Consider the following 14,772-nt stretch of genomic DNA (forward strand, 5'->3'; position numbering starts at 1 on the left):
GGGACATACTGAGAAATGATTGTAGGAGTGGGGAAGAAGAACAAAAATACTTAAATTAGTAAATTTTACAAAAACACATTTATAAGAGGGAGTATGAGGCTTCTTAAATTCCCCTTTCCACAAATCCTTTGCATTTAAGTGCCACACAGAAAGTTTTCCTCTTCGGTAGCCTGTAGATGGTGCTACTAACCTGTTTTTCTTTTGCTTGAAAATTGTTGCAGTTTTATCATTAGAGAAAACTAATTCATATTATTTCATTCCTTATAAAGCTGGGGAAGGGTGGTAAGAAATTATCCTACCTTCCCAATGATGATTCTATACATAGACATGGGTTACTTACTTTAGAAAACAGAAGAGCTAATAAAAAAAATGCCACATAAACAATGATTACATCAAATTATTGTAGATACCTACTGAAAGAAATAATTGGAGGGGTGGAAAAAGCCATGAAGACCATCTCATCTTATGTCCCTCCACCTTCAGACACATACACTTAGCAGCTGTGAAGGCAATAGGTCCGGTACATAGAAACAGTACCGGGGGTGACCAGAAGCTGCGTTGAGTCCTTCTACCTCCGTCAAAGAATGCCCACCCCACAAATCCCACCAAGCCCAAGACTGATTATGTAAAACAGCATGCCATATGGTTGTCCTAAGCCTTCCTCTACAGAACTTAGCCACAGATATTCTAGGATGGTCCCAAGGTCACAAAACTCCATAGTGGCAAGAGGAATTAGAACCCAGCTCGACTGCCAAGCCAGGGTGCCCTGAGTCCAAGGAAATCTCCTTATAAAACATGTACTTCTTTTGTAACAGGGCTGTTGCTTAAATGTGCATGTTCAAACATCATAAACCATACCTGAGAAAAGCCAACTACACTGACAGTGAAAGTATATGAATTAACTACCTTCTTTACATGATTTCCTTTGGCTCCAGAGCAGTAAGAACATTTTTTTTAATTAATAAAACTTTATCTTCTAGAGTAGTTTTAACTTCCACAGAAGACTGAGCTGAAACTACCCATGTCCCCATTTCCCACAAGCACACACAATTTCCCCCACTACAGACATCCCGCACCACAGAGGTACATTTGTTAGAACAGATGAACCTACACTGACATGTCATTATCACCCTAAATCCATACTTTACATTAGGGTTTGTTCTTAGTGTTATACATTCTTTAGGTTTTGACAAATGTACAATGACATGTACCTACCATTGTAGTATAGTAAAAATCATTTCACTGCCCTAAAAATCCTCTATTCATCCCACTTACCCTTCCACTTAGTAACATGCATGTCAGATTCCTCCATGTGTTTTCATGGCTTGATAGCTCTTTTGTTTGTTTTCTTCTCTTTTTTTTTTAAGTACTGAATAATATTCCATTGTTTGGGTGTATCACATTTATTTATCCATTCACCTGCTGAAAGACATCTTGGTTGCTTCCGAGTTTGGGTAATTAAGAATAAAGATTCTATAAACAGCCATGTGCAGGTTTTTGGGTGCATATGAGTTTTCAATTCACTTGATTCATTTCAATTCATTTGAATTCATTCCATTTATTTCAATTCACTTTTAATACACAGAGTTCCCAGCTGCTCCAAAAGATACAACATTCAAAGCTGCTTTGACCATATATTAATTCCTCCTAAAGCCTCTTGTTTCAATGAGGAATTTCTTGAAAGGTCACACTTGGAGCACCAATATTTCACATGTGTAAGAAATTCTAAATGCTGAAAACCTAAAAAGAAAATCCCTCCCCAGCTCCTGCTTTAAATATATTTTCCCCTCTTTTATATTTTTAAAGGTAAGGTTAGCAGGCCTTCAGAAAGGCATTAAGGAAAGAAATGGAAAAAACAAGGTAAACTACCCTCCCGCCACCAAAATTTTTTTAAATAAATTCTATTATGAGTTCTTTGGGAGGAGAGATGCTGTTTGGATGTCTGTTCTTCTGCAAACTCCTATTCATGCTGTGCTCCCAAAATTCAAATAAGTTCTACTGTGAGTTCCTTGAGAGAAGGAATGATGTTTGGATGTTTGTTTCTCTGTGTCCAAGAAGACTGGATTTGGCATTTAGCGTGCACTGAATGAAAATTAGTAAATTATTATATTGAATTAGTCAAATCAAAACCTCAAATAATCAACTCTCTCTGACATCACGCACATGTACAATGTACAATACATTAATCTGAAGATGTTTAAACTATAGGAAATATGTGGAGATTGGGAAAAATCTCTTTAAATAATTTTACCATTAAACATTAATCAAAACTAAGCCATAATCAGAAGCTCTTAATCTAAAGCATTTTCACTGTAGTGAATTTTAAAAAAATCATTTCAGTACTTACTTCTGAAATATGGATTCTCTTTGTAATTAAGCTCCATTAGAACTAAGTTAAATAAAGGTGATCTAAACAATGATGGTACTACGTAAGTGGTTGATGGGCCTACGAGATACCAGGCACTCTCCTGGGGGACTTCCCATATATCACTGCCAATTTTTATAATAATCTTACAAGGCATGTGAGAAATAAGAAATAAATAAGAAACCCAGGGCTCAGGGAAGTAACACAAGCTTCCCAAGGTCACATAGCTATTACGAGGCAAAGCTTGAATTGGGTCTCTTTGACAGCCAAGCCTGTGGTTTTAGCTCTACGCCATGTGGACTCCTAAAGCAAAGCCATTTACAGACAAGTGGTGGCAAAATTTTTATTGTAAACACGCAGCCATGCAACTGTCCCACAAAACTGAGACGTTACGTTCTTCGACATTTAATCAATATAAAAAGAACCAACTAAAAATAAGAGCTTGACTAATTTGCACAATTAGGTAACAGTGCCTGGTAAGAGAGGGCAGAGGCATAAATCATGGGTTGTATTTTCTCTGCATATGACCAGTTACGCCTGACTCAGGAGATCCATTTTTGGAAATATGTGGGCAGCAACTCTTGCGGATGTGTTTATCAGATTTTTAAAGTTCTCTCTTTGGAAACCAAAAAGTTATCAGGAAATAAAATACAGTCTAGTTACTCCATCATCTGAAGGATCGGTTCATGAGAGCAGCTAAATGGTAACCCCTGGTTTCTGGGTTGAAGGGAGGCCAGGCCACAGATAATTCCCGATTACTACAAGAGTCTCCTGGTTCATCAACAATGTCTCTACTCTTTCTGCGTCACAATCCATTCCACACCCACCTGCCAGAACCATCTCTGTCAACTGGCATTGCATTGTTCAGGACGAAACCTTTCTAAAGAAGATCTCTATCAACTGTCTCAGTTTCATCTCTCATTACTCTTCCACTTGGCTCTAGTTCAAATGAAATCAAGGCGTAAAAGTGGGGAAAGTATGAAAGGATGTTTATAGATTAAGTTCTTGAAAGCAAAAGTCTGACTCTATATATTTTTAATAGCTAACATTTATTAGGTGCTTAATATCTGCCAGGCATTGTACTCAAGGTTTTATAGGCAATATATTATTTAATCCTGTAATAACACTGAGCAGTGAACACTGTTATCTTCATTTAACAGATGAGAAAACAGAGACGTGGCCAGGATGTGGGGAAGCAGGGTTCAGACCCACACTGCTTCCAGCCATTACATCAAAATGCCTCTCTTTCCAGAGGTTCCCAATTTGGGCTAAAAGAAGAGTCCTGACTTTCCAGGTGACAATTTGTAAGCCAACAGTTGCCAAAGAAGGAAGGTGAAAATGGTGGTATGCTGGCAGCTCAAGGGATGGGGTTGCGGCAGGCCTGATGTTCTTGCCAGCTCTGAAGGGGAAACCGATGATGTTCTGACTCTGCGGGTAGATCTGGGGCCATCACCTTCCCACCCTAACTGCACACTGGCTGTCCTTGCTTCATCTCCAACAGTCACTTTCTTTCATACCCCTTGGTCTGGCCACCACTGGAGATTAGGGGAGGGGAAGGGGCATCCATGAGTCCTCTCTGCCCACTACCTTACCAATGCTCAGCTTAGTGTGCTTGAGGGCTCACTTGGGGCAAGAACTGGAGCAGGGGAACCTAACTCGGTAGACCACAGAATGTGCTCCAAAATACTGCACGGTGTTTATGCTAGCTCTTGAGGTTTTTTTTTTTTTTAATTTTCAAGCTTTTATTTACTTATTTGACAGCAAGAGAGGGGACACAAGCAGGGGGAGTGGGAGAGGAAGAAGCAGGCTCCCCACCGAGGAGGGAGCCCTATGCAGGGCTTGATCCCAGGACCCTGGCATCATGAGCTGAGCCGAGCCGAAGGCAGTCGCTTAACCAACTGAGCCACCCAGGTGTCCCAGCTCTCAAGTTTTTGTTTCTTTTTTTGTTGTTAACAGGTTTTTTTTTCCCCCTCTGTTTTACTAAGAAATGACTGACATACATCACTGTGCAAGCTTGAGGAATACAGCATGATGACTTGATTTACATGTATTGTGAAGTGATTATCACAACAGGTTCGGCTAACATCCATCATCTCACAAAGATACAGGATGAAGAAAGAAGGAAAAAAAAACTCTCCTTGTGATGAGAACTCTTAGGAATTGCTCTCTTGACAACTTTCCTATATACCACGCAGCAGCATTATCTACAGTCATCACGTTGCACATCGCATCCCTAGTACTTACGTATGTCACAACTGCATAGCTCCTGTGTTTTAACTGTGTGTGCCATTCTGCCAGAGCAACCTCAAATCCTAGCACCAGGGCACGGTCCAGGCTTCTTGTCCATCCTCCTCTCATTAACTCCGGTCAAAGTCAAAGCGTCTAGATACAAACTCCCTTTTTGATCCCACACTGCTTCCATCACCAAGTCAATCTTGCCAAATAAATAAACAGATGACAAAACCAGGGGCCACTAACAAAAGTCCATGAACCACACTCTGAAAAACAACGTTCTACATCATATTCTATACGTGGTCTTCACAATGATGCTCATTTGAAAATATTTATTTTATTTTATTTATTTGATAGAGAACGGGAGAGAGAGTGAGAGAAAGCACAAGCAGGGGGAGCAGCAGCAGGAGAGGGAGAAGCAGACTCCCCACTGAGCAGGGAGCCCGACGCAGGGCTCCATCCCAGGACCCTGGGATCACGACCTGAGCCGGAGGCAGACGCCCAACCAACTGAGCCACCCAGGCGCCCCTGAAAATATTTTGAATATAATTTTTTTAATCCTGTTAAATATTTACCAGGACAACACGAAAATGACTTTGCAAAGGTCATTTTGCCCAATTAGGTTGAGGTCTTACAGGAAAATCGCCTGTCTGCCTTTTATATCCCCTGTCCCTCTGCAATCCCACCAAATGTCAACGTGTCACCCAGAATGAACACACGTGCTAAGCGTATTTAACTGATCTAAATGAGAATTAGCAGGAATGTTCTGATTTGTGTCCGCTCAGTCAGGGTCTCAGTGACTACATGGCTGGCACCGGTGACATCAGTTTTGCTGACTGGATTTGGAATTTTTGCGGCAGGAGGCATTCCTCCTGAACACTGTGGCAGGCCCTCTCTCTCTTCTAACCCATCTGTAAGTGCCAGCCCTCCAGATCCACACACCCACAGGCCAAAGGTACAAATGTTCTCGCAGCATTTGAAGGACCAAAAGATGGCTGAGAAGCAGAGGTGATCCAAAGCAGAGAAGAGCTGGCTGCAATCAGAGTGGGGCAAAAAGAGAAGAAAAACATAGCAGAAAACTCTCAGAAACCAAGGCTTCTCTGTTGGAAGCACAGTATTAATGTGTAAACTTTGACCACAGGATCTCCTCTGCAGCCTAAAACTGTATTCACTTTAGGCATAGCATACTGTTTTGCCTGAGTCGGGATTAATGTAAATTCAACACTTTTTTTCTTTTTTAAAAAAGCCCTTAATTTTTGCAGCCAAGGTAAAGTAAGATTCCCATCTTGCTATCACTTAAAATTCACCATAGGCTCCCCACTGCACTTAAAATGAAATGCATGATCCTTAACATGGCCTCAGATTTGGTGTGCCTTTCTTCCAGTCTCGCTTTTCCTAAGGTCTCCCTAACTCGCCACACTCCTAGCCACACCACTCTTCCAGTTCCTCAAAGTGGCTTATCTTGTTCCTGCCATAGGCTTTTGTCGGTCACACTGCTGTTCTCTCAAAACGCCCCTGGCCGGGGCCTCTAGTTCTTGTAAATTCATTTTGAAAAAAGTCACTTAAACAGGGTCAGGTACTCCTGACACCACACCCACAGCAGTCTCTCCTGTTCTGTAACAGCACTTACCACATTTTGTAATTTATTTATGTTATCTCTGCTTCCCCCACAAAACTGCCAGGAGAGGAACCATGTTTGAATTCAACAGTGTATATCCAGCTCGGAACAAACTGCTCACCTCGTATCAGGCACACTATGACAGCTTTTAGGATGCCTGAAAAGATAGGCAGAGGAAGGATTATAGGAGATGGGCAGAAGGAAAGTCAAAGATTAAAGACAAGGAATGTGTTGGAAGTGCCTGGGTGGTGCAGCTGGTTGAGTGTCCAACTCTTGGTTTCGGCTCGGGCCCTGATCTCGGGGTCATGGGGTTGAGCCCTACACCTGACTCCATGCTCAGTGGGGAGTCTGCTTGAGATTCTTTCTCTCTCTCCTCCTCTCCCTGCTCACATGCTTGCTCTCTCTCTCCCTCTAAAATACATAAATAAATCTTTAAAAACACACACACACAAGGATGTGTTAAGAGGAAATGAGGAAGAACAAAAAAACTGCAGGGAAGACTGCATGATCATATAATCTTGGACATGGAAGGAAACAAGGATAAGTCCCTTCATTCATGAGGAGAGGAGGCCTTAGTGAATTCAGGTCCCAGAGCTAATACCAAAATCCAAGTTTCTTAAGCCTAATTTTGTGCTGTTTATATAAGAGTCCATATAACCTTTGAGAATATGATTCACAACTGTCTTAAAAATCCCGAAGAAGCTATAATACGGCAAGTCTAGATAAAATGAAGACAAACACAAACATCAATTCTTCAGAGTGTCCATTTCTCCCTTTCAGGTCCCGATGACCCAAGAGCACCCGTAAAAAGTAGTGTCTTGCCTACTCTGACATAACCTGTCATGGATCTGGGGGACACAAGATCTGCACATGCAACAGAATTCCTCACAGGAGGCCTCCAACTCCCATCCCCAAAAGCATTCTACATGAGTTTCAGATTTTTTAGTGGGTGGCATAAAATAGGAATTGGGAATGCTAATATTCTGTTTTCCTGGTTTCCACTGAGGAGAGAACTGTTCAGTGCCACAATATCAACAATCTGTTACACTGGGATGATATTTCCAACCTAATTCCAATGTCTCAAAAACTTCATCAAAAGTAGAATTGTTCTGAGTATAACTCTTACACGCAAGATATGTGTAACTACCTGATATTTCCAACCTAATTCCAATGTCTCAAAAACTTCATCAAAAGTAGAATTGTTCTGAGTATAACTCTTACACGCAAGATATGCGTAACTACCAATGTTTGCGCATGCTGGCAATTTCAGCAGAGAGTCTGGTCATCCCAAGGAGAGGAACCCATCCATCCAGGAGCTTGATAAGTACTGGCAATCCTGCCAGTTAACACCGCCGAAACAGTCGCTAGGTATGAGGCTCCAGATAAGCCGATAATATTCGTGAGCATCAACGGTATTGGTGCAATAATTCTTATTCCTCTCATAACCTTCACAAACTTGGCCCGAAGAATGAGGCAGTCAAGTGCATTCTCTCCCTTATTCTGCAGTATACTAAGCACTTTCTTGTCTTGCTTCCTTCCTCCATCCCACAGATATTTGTTACATTCCTATTAAGTCCAATGCAATAGGTATATGTTCTCTCATTTGATCCTTGTGCAATCCTCTCCAGGTAAGGAGGACAAGGTAAGAGAGAAGGAAAGGTTCACAAAAATAGTTACTTATGTAGTATAACACAGGAAGAGATAGATTTGGAATCATAAACCGGCTTCCCCAATCCCTCACCTAGTGCTAGGGAATGCTACATCTTCACAGGGCACTACATTGCAAAGGCACTAGGTAAGCATCAAACAGCTGAAAGAAATTCTACGTTTATCCTCTGTAATTTGCCTCTGTTCTCCATCATAATGGCCCTAAGATACCAATTACCTTTCACGTGTAATCTAAAGGATTCTTTTTGTTTTGCTTTTTTTTTTTTTTTTCCATTTTGCACACATTAAATTTCTAACTACAGCTGAAAGAATTCACATTCCCTCTATAATAGTCTCTGCTTCCTCAAATGCTCTCACCTTGGGCTATCCTCTCTACTAGGAAATACCGGACACTTGCCAATCTCCCCAGGTACTCACAGCTCCAACCACACTTGGCACCCCAGAGCCACAGAGATCTTGCTCCTACTGCTCCCCTATGCATGGCATTCTCTCATTACAAGCAGAGCTCTTCCTCTTTCTTTACAGTTCATGCACACACCATAACTAGCACAATACGGCCCATACGTGGATCACACACATTACAGTTATACGAACATATACATGCACACATTACTAGGGATGCTCACTGCTTAAAACCCTTTCCCTTTTTTCATGCTATTTAACAATGAAATTTAGTACCTATTTTTTAAAAGTCTCAATGAGAAACAATTTGCATACAATTCACTCATTTAAAGTGCACAGTTCAGTGGTTTTTAGTATATTCAGATACTTGTGCAACCATTATTACAACCTAATTTTAGAATATTTTCATCACACCAAAAAGAAAACCCTATACCCATTAGCAGCTACTCCCCACCAAACTCCATCTCCTCCAGCCCTGACAACCACTAATCTACCTTCCATCTCTATGGATTTCTCTCTCCTGGACATTTCATATAAATGGAGTTTTACAATATGTGGCCTTTTGTGACTGGCTTCTTTCACTCAGCCTAATGTTTTCATCTTTTTTTTTTTTTTTCCAAAGGTGCCTTGATCTGCTCATTCAGCTACGTCTTCCTGACGACTTTTGCTAGAGCGACTAGACAATGAAGTAACGCAACAAAGCCATGATAGGGGCGGCTAGACAGGAGAGTCCCTAACATGGTCCTTCAAAGGACCTGAAGCCCACAGCCCTAGAGCCTGTTCACTACCAACACTGCAACACCGTCCCTCACTAAGTGACCCATGACCTGAGCGTGAGGGCACTGCGAGGGAGGACGTACGTGATACGTGTGTGCAGAGCGGCCAAGAGTCAACGGGAAGCCCTAGTGAGGTCAGTGCATATTTAACTCTATCAATAGCTTTTTGTTAAAAGGATAATCATTGGGAACAAAATGCAGATTCAGGTTCACCAGTCTAATTAAACTAACTGTCTCTACTGAAACACTTACTGAGAGAAAAAAATACTAGTTTTCACTCAAAGGTCTTATTGTTTTGTTTTGTGAAAACCTCGGCCACTAAAATAGTCCCCAGAAAGCCCTTCCAAATTCTAAAAAGACAAGTGGAGGGACTGCTAATTAAATGTTTCATTAGTGTTTGCCATATAGTAAGCCTATTCATTTCACTGAGGTCAAATTTATGATATAGCAGAGTTAGAATTTTATGTGCTCTATGTATACTTTATAGTACATTGGGGCACCTCATAAAAATCAATTGTACAGTACACTTATGCCGTTTTTTTTTTTAAGGACCTGGATCGTAATTTAAGATTATAAATGATTAGAAAGCTTTATAATTTTTGCCTCTTCGCTTTGGGGACCCAGTATGAGCAGAGCTCACCTGATGCCAAGACCTTCATCAGAAACACCACTCCCCCCTATACTACTATATTGTTTCTTTGGGAAACTACTCTTACTTTATAAGATGACCTCTACACAGAAAGTGGTAGCTGTCATTATACAGTTTCTCCTCTTTAGTTAGCTTACATTGGTGGGAGTGCGGGTGATGCTTTTCAAGCTCAGTTTTCCTCTACTCCATCAAATCACAGACTTTCTGAGCAGCAGATTCTACTTCCTTTATTTCCAAAGGGATACACAGTGCATAGTAGGTGCTAAAGAAATGGGTTTTCGGTTTCACCAAATGAATACACAGAAATGGGAGCAGATGTGGTGCTCTTATTAGAAGGCAAAAATTAGGGCATCCCTCTTGCACAGGGAATCCAACGTCCCTGATCAATCTTGTGGGAAAATCTGTTCAATTACTCAATATCCTCAAAGCGCTTTCCTCAAATGAGCACGTTCAGGGGCTCAATCCATCTTCACTGCACTATGCCAGATGAACTGTTCTAACATCTAATTCTTTTTATAAAGCAGAAAATGTTTCTCAAGCTCTTTATGGCTGATTGAACTAATTTACTGTGGAACAGGCAGCAGACTATCTTTAGATAAATGCTAATCAGGACGCTAGTGCTCTCTTCAGTCTGACTGCCACTATTATGCTGAAAGGGAAGGTCAACAGCTAATAGACCCAGTTAACAAGCCATTCTGAACTTCACTTTAGCTTAACCCTCTTCAAAGCTGCAGTCATTAAATCCATAGATTATTAGAGGCTGCCCTACTGTTTTCACTGCACACTAAGACAAGCTTTCAGTACAGTCATTAATTGAATTAACATTGTCTAATCCAATTTTATAGAGTGTAAACGGAGATATGGCCGGAGGAAGGCCTTCTCATTTGCCCTTGCACGACGCCAACAGGAATACAGTCATCCCAGGTGAGACGGGGGGGCCGGACAGGGACAGGAAGTGTGTCATGTCAGTGGTTTCTTTTCCCTCATAGCCCTCGCTCCCGTTCTTTCTTTCTGTCTGTCTTAAAATCTTTCAGCAAGTAAAAGAAAGGCATTTTGTAGTCGCTACAGGATAGTTTTACACTGTAGCAAAGCCAGGCAGGAAAACAATAAGGCCATTTGAATCACAGTCCCATACAACCCAGGACAACAATGCGCTCTCAGACAGGCAGTACTGAGATCCCTTTCTACCGACAGGACTAGGACAATCGACTCAGTCCAAGACCCCTGAGAGACTGGGTCCTACTATAATAATAACCAAAGGGCTGCCAAAACGTTCTAAAGGGAAAATGCTAAGTCTAATTTAGAAACAGAAAACATTTCAACATCATATACTAGAGTTCTTGGTATAACAAGCTGGGCAGCAAACTGGCTGAAGCCGTAATTTTGACAAATACTAAGAGACTCATTCTCTTCCCCGTGTCAAGTGTGAGAGGGGCTAGTCCTTGTTATTTCCCAGTGATTGGTCTCCCCTTCTAAAGCAGGAGAAGGGTATATGGTAAACGATTTCCTTCAAGTGGGGAGACAGCTATTTTCTCTATTTTGACTATCTGTGGTGCCAAAATGAGCAGCCTCAAAAGGCATATGGAAAACATTAAACTTCACAATAGAACTCAGGTCTGCTCATCCAAAGTCTCTATATTCTTTAATACAGATCTACTTCTAAGAATAATAATTTAAGGGGTGCCTGGGTGGCTCAGTCATTAAGCGTCTGCCTTCGGCTCGGGTCGTGATCCCAGGGTCCTGGGATCGAGCCCCGCATCGGGCTCCCTGCTCGGCGGGAAGCCTGCTTCTCCCTCTCCCACTCCCCCTGCTTGTGTTCCCTCTCTTGCTGTGTCTCTCTCTGTCAAATAAATAAATATTAAAAAATAGAATAATAATTTAAAACAGTCTGAGTATTAACAAAGAAGCCTCACACTTGTTAAGAGTCTTTACTATGACAACATAAGATGAGGTGACATTCAACGTTAAATTCAACGGTTCTTACTTCAGAAGCATACACCTTCATCAACATGGCCACGCAATACAGTTAGACAGACCCCATCCCCAAACACATGATTCCTAATGTGTCTGGGACAATCACAGTGGCTCTACCACACTGTCAGCGAGTGGTTTAAGGATGAGAATATAATTCAACTTGGGGCCACAAAACATGGGTAGTCTGCTGAGGTCTTCTGGAAAAAGTGTCCTTACACCCAAAGAGGAGACAGACAGATGAATACACGTTCTTCTTCCCTTGAATGTGGCAGATAGAACTTTTTGCAGCCAAAAGCATTCCAAAACGATGAGTGGTCTGCATGGAAATGATACAGTTCAGGGGTTGGCAAGTTACAGTGCACCTGCTTTTGTAAATTAAGTTTTACTAGAACATGGCCATATCCACTCATTTAGATATCATCTATGGCTACAACATCCAACATGAATAGTTTCAACAAACACAATACGACCGGCAGAGTCAAATATATTTACTATTTGGCTCTGTTCAAAAAGAAGTTTGCAACCTTTGATTCAGATTCATACCTGATTATTTTTATTCTTAATAGTTAACTAAAATACTGTACTTGAGTGTGAGTACCCCTGTATGACAATGACAAAAATCATTTTATTTTTAAGGCTTAAAACCTAATTTTAAGAATTATACTGCCTTCTCCAAATATTGGCATTCATAAGACAGACGGAAGTTACTATTGCATCTTTTAGATACAATCCAATTCAACAAATATTTATTGAGCTCTTACCATGTGGCACAACATAAGAAGCTCTAATAATCGACAGGAACTCAAATCTACAAATATTCTGAAAAGGAGCAAACAGGCTATGATAGGTATACTTCAAAAAAAAGAGACAGAGAGAAAATACCACTTTGCAGACAGAAAAATGCACACCTATTTGAGAATATGACAAAGTATTCATAGAGAGAACTGAGTGCTCACCGTGTGCCAGGGAGTGCTTGAGTGTTTTATATTTGTTAACATTTACTTAGTAGACAATTAATGAGATAATTAATAATACCTACGAAGAGGTAGATTCAATTGCTATCTCCACTTTACAGATGAGGAAAGTGAGGCACAGAAAACTAAACAGCACCTGTCCAAGATTACAGAGCTGCCTTGAGATTCCAATCCAGTCAGTCCAGCTCCAGAGTTTGGACTCCCATCACCATCCTCTACTGTTACAGTTTAATGGCATTCTGAAAGGACTAACAGGACAAGGGCTAGGGGAAAAAAAGAGGCTTGTGAAGAGGATGCTCATTAGTCTTATTTATCTAGCTATTTACTGTTGAGAATAACAGAACCGAGAAAGGGAGTAATGGGCATATTACTAAAGATCTTAAATGTCAAACAAAGAAGTCTATACTCAATCCACAAGTCCCTGGGGGGAGAGGGGAGCTAAGGAATTTTCCTCAGGCAGACAGGTATGTTGAATTAAAACAGAAGTAAATTATGCTGACTTAGATGAAATGAGAAAATGTAATTAGAGGATTTTTTTTTAAGTCTAGGTAAGAAGTAATGCAGTAACATTAAATAATGGAAAAGAGAAAAATACTAAAGAGATAGATGTGAGGGCTGAGGAATTAATTAAGGAGGAACAAGCAAGCATAGAGATGGTAAGCTCAGGTGAATGGAGGATGGGGGTTCCATGCATTCACAGAAATGATGACAGAAAAAGGAGCTATGTTGTAGGGAATAAAGTTGAACAAGGCTGTGGATCGGACAATTTAACGCGAAGTGAACCAGCTCATCAGAAATGCTGTGCCAGAGCTGAAGTTTCACTTAATACCCAAACATGGGATGATTTAAGAAAGGGTAAAAGTCCTCTCTTGAGAGACGGAGTGTAAGTAAGGCCTGTTCCATGCCCGCATTTTCTAAAGCAATGTGCCAGGTCACTGAACCTGCCCTCTAGTGGCCAGGTTCTGTTTCATAGGGACTCTCGCAGAAATTGGAATTATGAAACTGCTAGGGTGACAGTTAGCAAAGGGATAAATGAGAGAAGAATACATAAGGTATAAGAGGGTCACAGAAAGTATATAGATGGACTAAATCTGGGAGGGAGCCAAAAGGACACAAAAGGGAGAGGAAGCTGGATGAAAACAAAATGAAGATGAGAACTAAATGAAGATGAGTGAATATGTGTGCGCACACGCACGCGCTTGACCAAGAAAGACCGGGGGGGGGGGGGGGGTGGGCGGGGAAGAAGAGAAGGAGAGAATAAGGATGAATGAGAACAGAAACCTAACAACTGACCAGGACCATGCCACAGAGAATGATTGTATGACTGACTGCCTTGGTTTCACTTCAGATGAGGCCTGCTGAATTAAGGTCTCCACCCTAAATCTTTTCTTATTTAAAAAAAAAAATCTTAAGGCAATTAGAGCGGGTCTTGTTTCCTTGTATCTAAACAAGCCAGAAGAGAACACAATTTTCCACATTTCCCTGAGGTTTACCTCGGTTTATAGTGCATGGATTAAGAACAAACAAGAGGAGTCTATCTCATTCATTTGACTAATGATAATCCTATTTCCAGTAAATGATACTTCATTTCCTAAGGGCAAAAGAAATGTATCCATTAGGATCACAGATTTGACCAACTTCAACTATGTCTTAAAATACTACACATATCATGAAATTAGTATAATGTCTTTGACAATGTATATCAAAATGTAAAATGTGCCTTCCTTTTTACCTGATGTCTTAGGTTTGGTTCAAGCATTTCAGACAAGTTCCTAGGTAATGATGATCTGTGTATCCAGGAACCACGTATTGGTATGTTGAAATTACTAATATAGGAGCTGGATGAAGACCAAGCAGGGGAGGCAAGCCCAAGAAAACATGAGAAGTGAGGAGAGAGTCAAAGAAAAAACATTTAAATATGTGAACATTTAAGGGATAGCCAAGGATGAGAGGCCAATAAAAGCTACCCAAAGTAGTTAGAGTAGTACAAGGAGAACCAGATGAGGCTAAAATCATGAAGACCAACCGCAGAGAATTTCAACAAACATAATACCACAAGAATCCCTAAATAATTCAAAAATAAATACAAAATAACCTAGTAAAAAGCTAACCAG

At 40.9% G+C, this 14,772-nt stretch overlaps 1 protein-coding gene across 2 annotated transcripts in view; it reads right to left on the reverse strand.

Moving 5' to 3' along the window:
• AUTS2 (activator of transcription and developmental regulator AUTS2) overlaps positions 1 to 14,772 on the reverse strand; it is a 1,127,592-nt gene that overhangs the window by 688,248 nt on the left and 424,572 nt on the right. The window lies entirely within an intron of this gene.

The sequence above is a fragment of the Neomonachus schauinslandi genome, chromosome 5 (assembly GCF_002201575.2).
Source record: "Neomonachus schauinslandi chromosome 5, ASM220157v2, whole genome shotgun sequence".
NCBI lineage: Eukaryota > Metazoa > Chordata > Mammalia > Carnivora > Phocidae > Neomonachus > Neomonachus schauinslandi.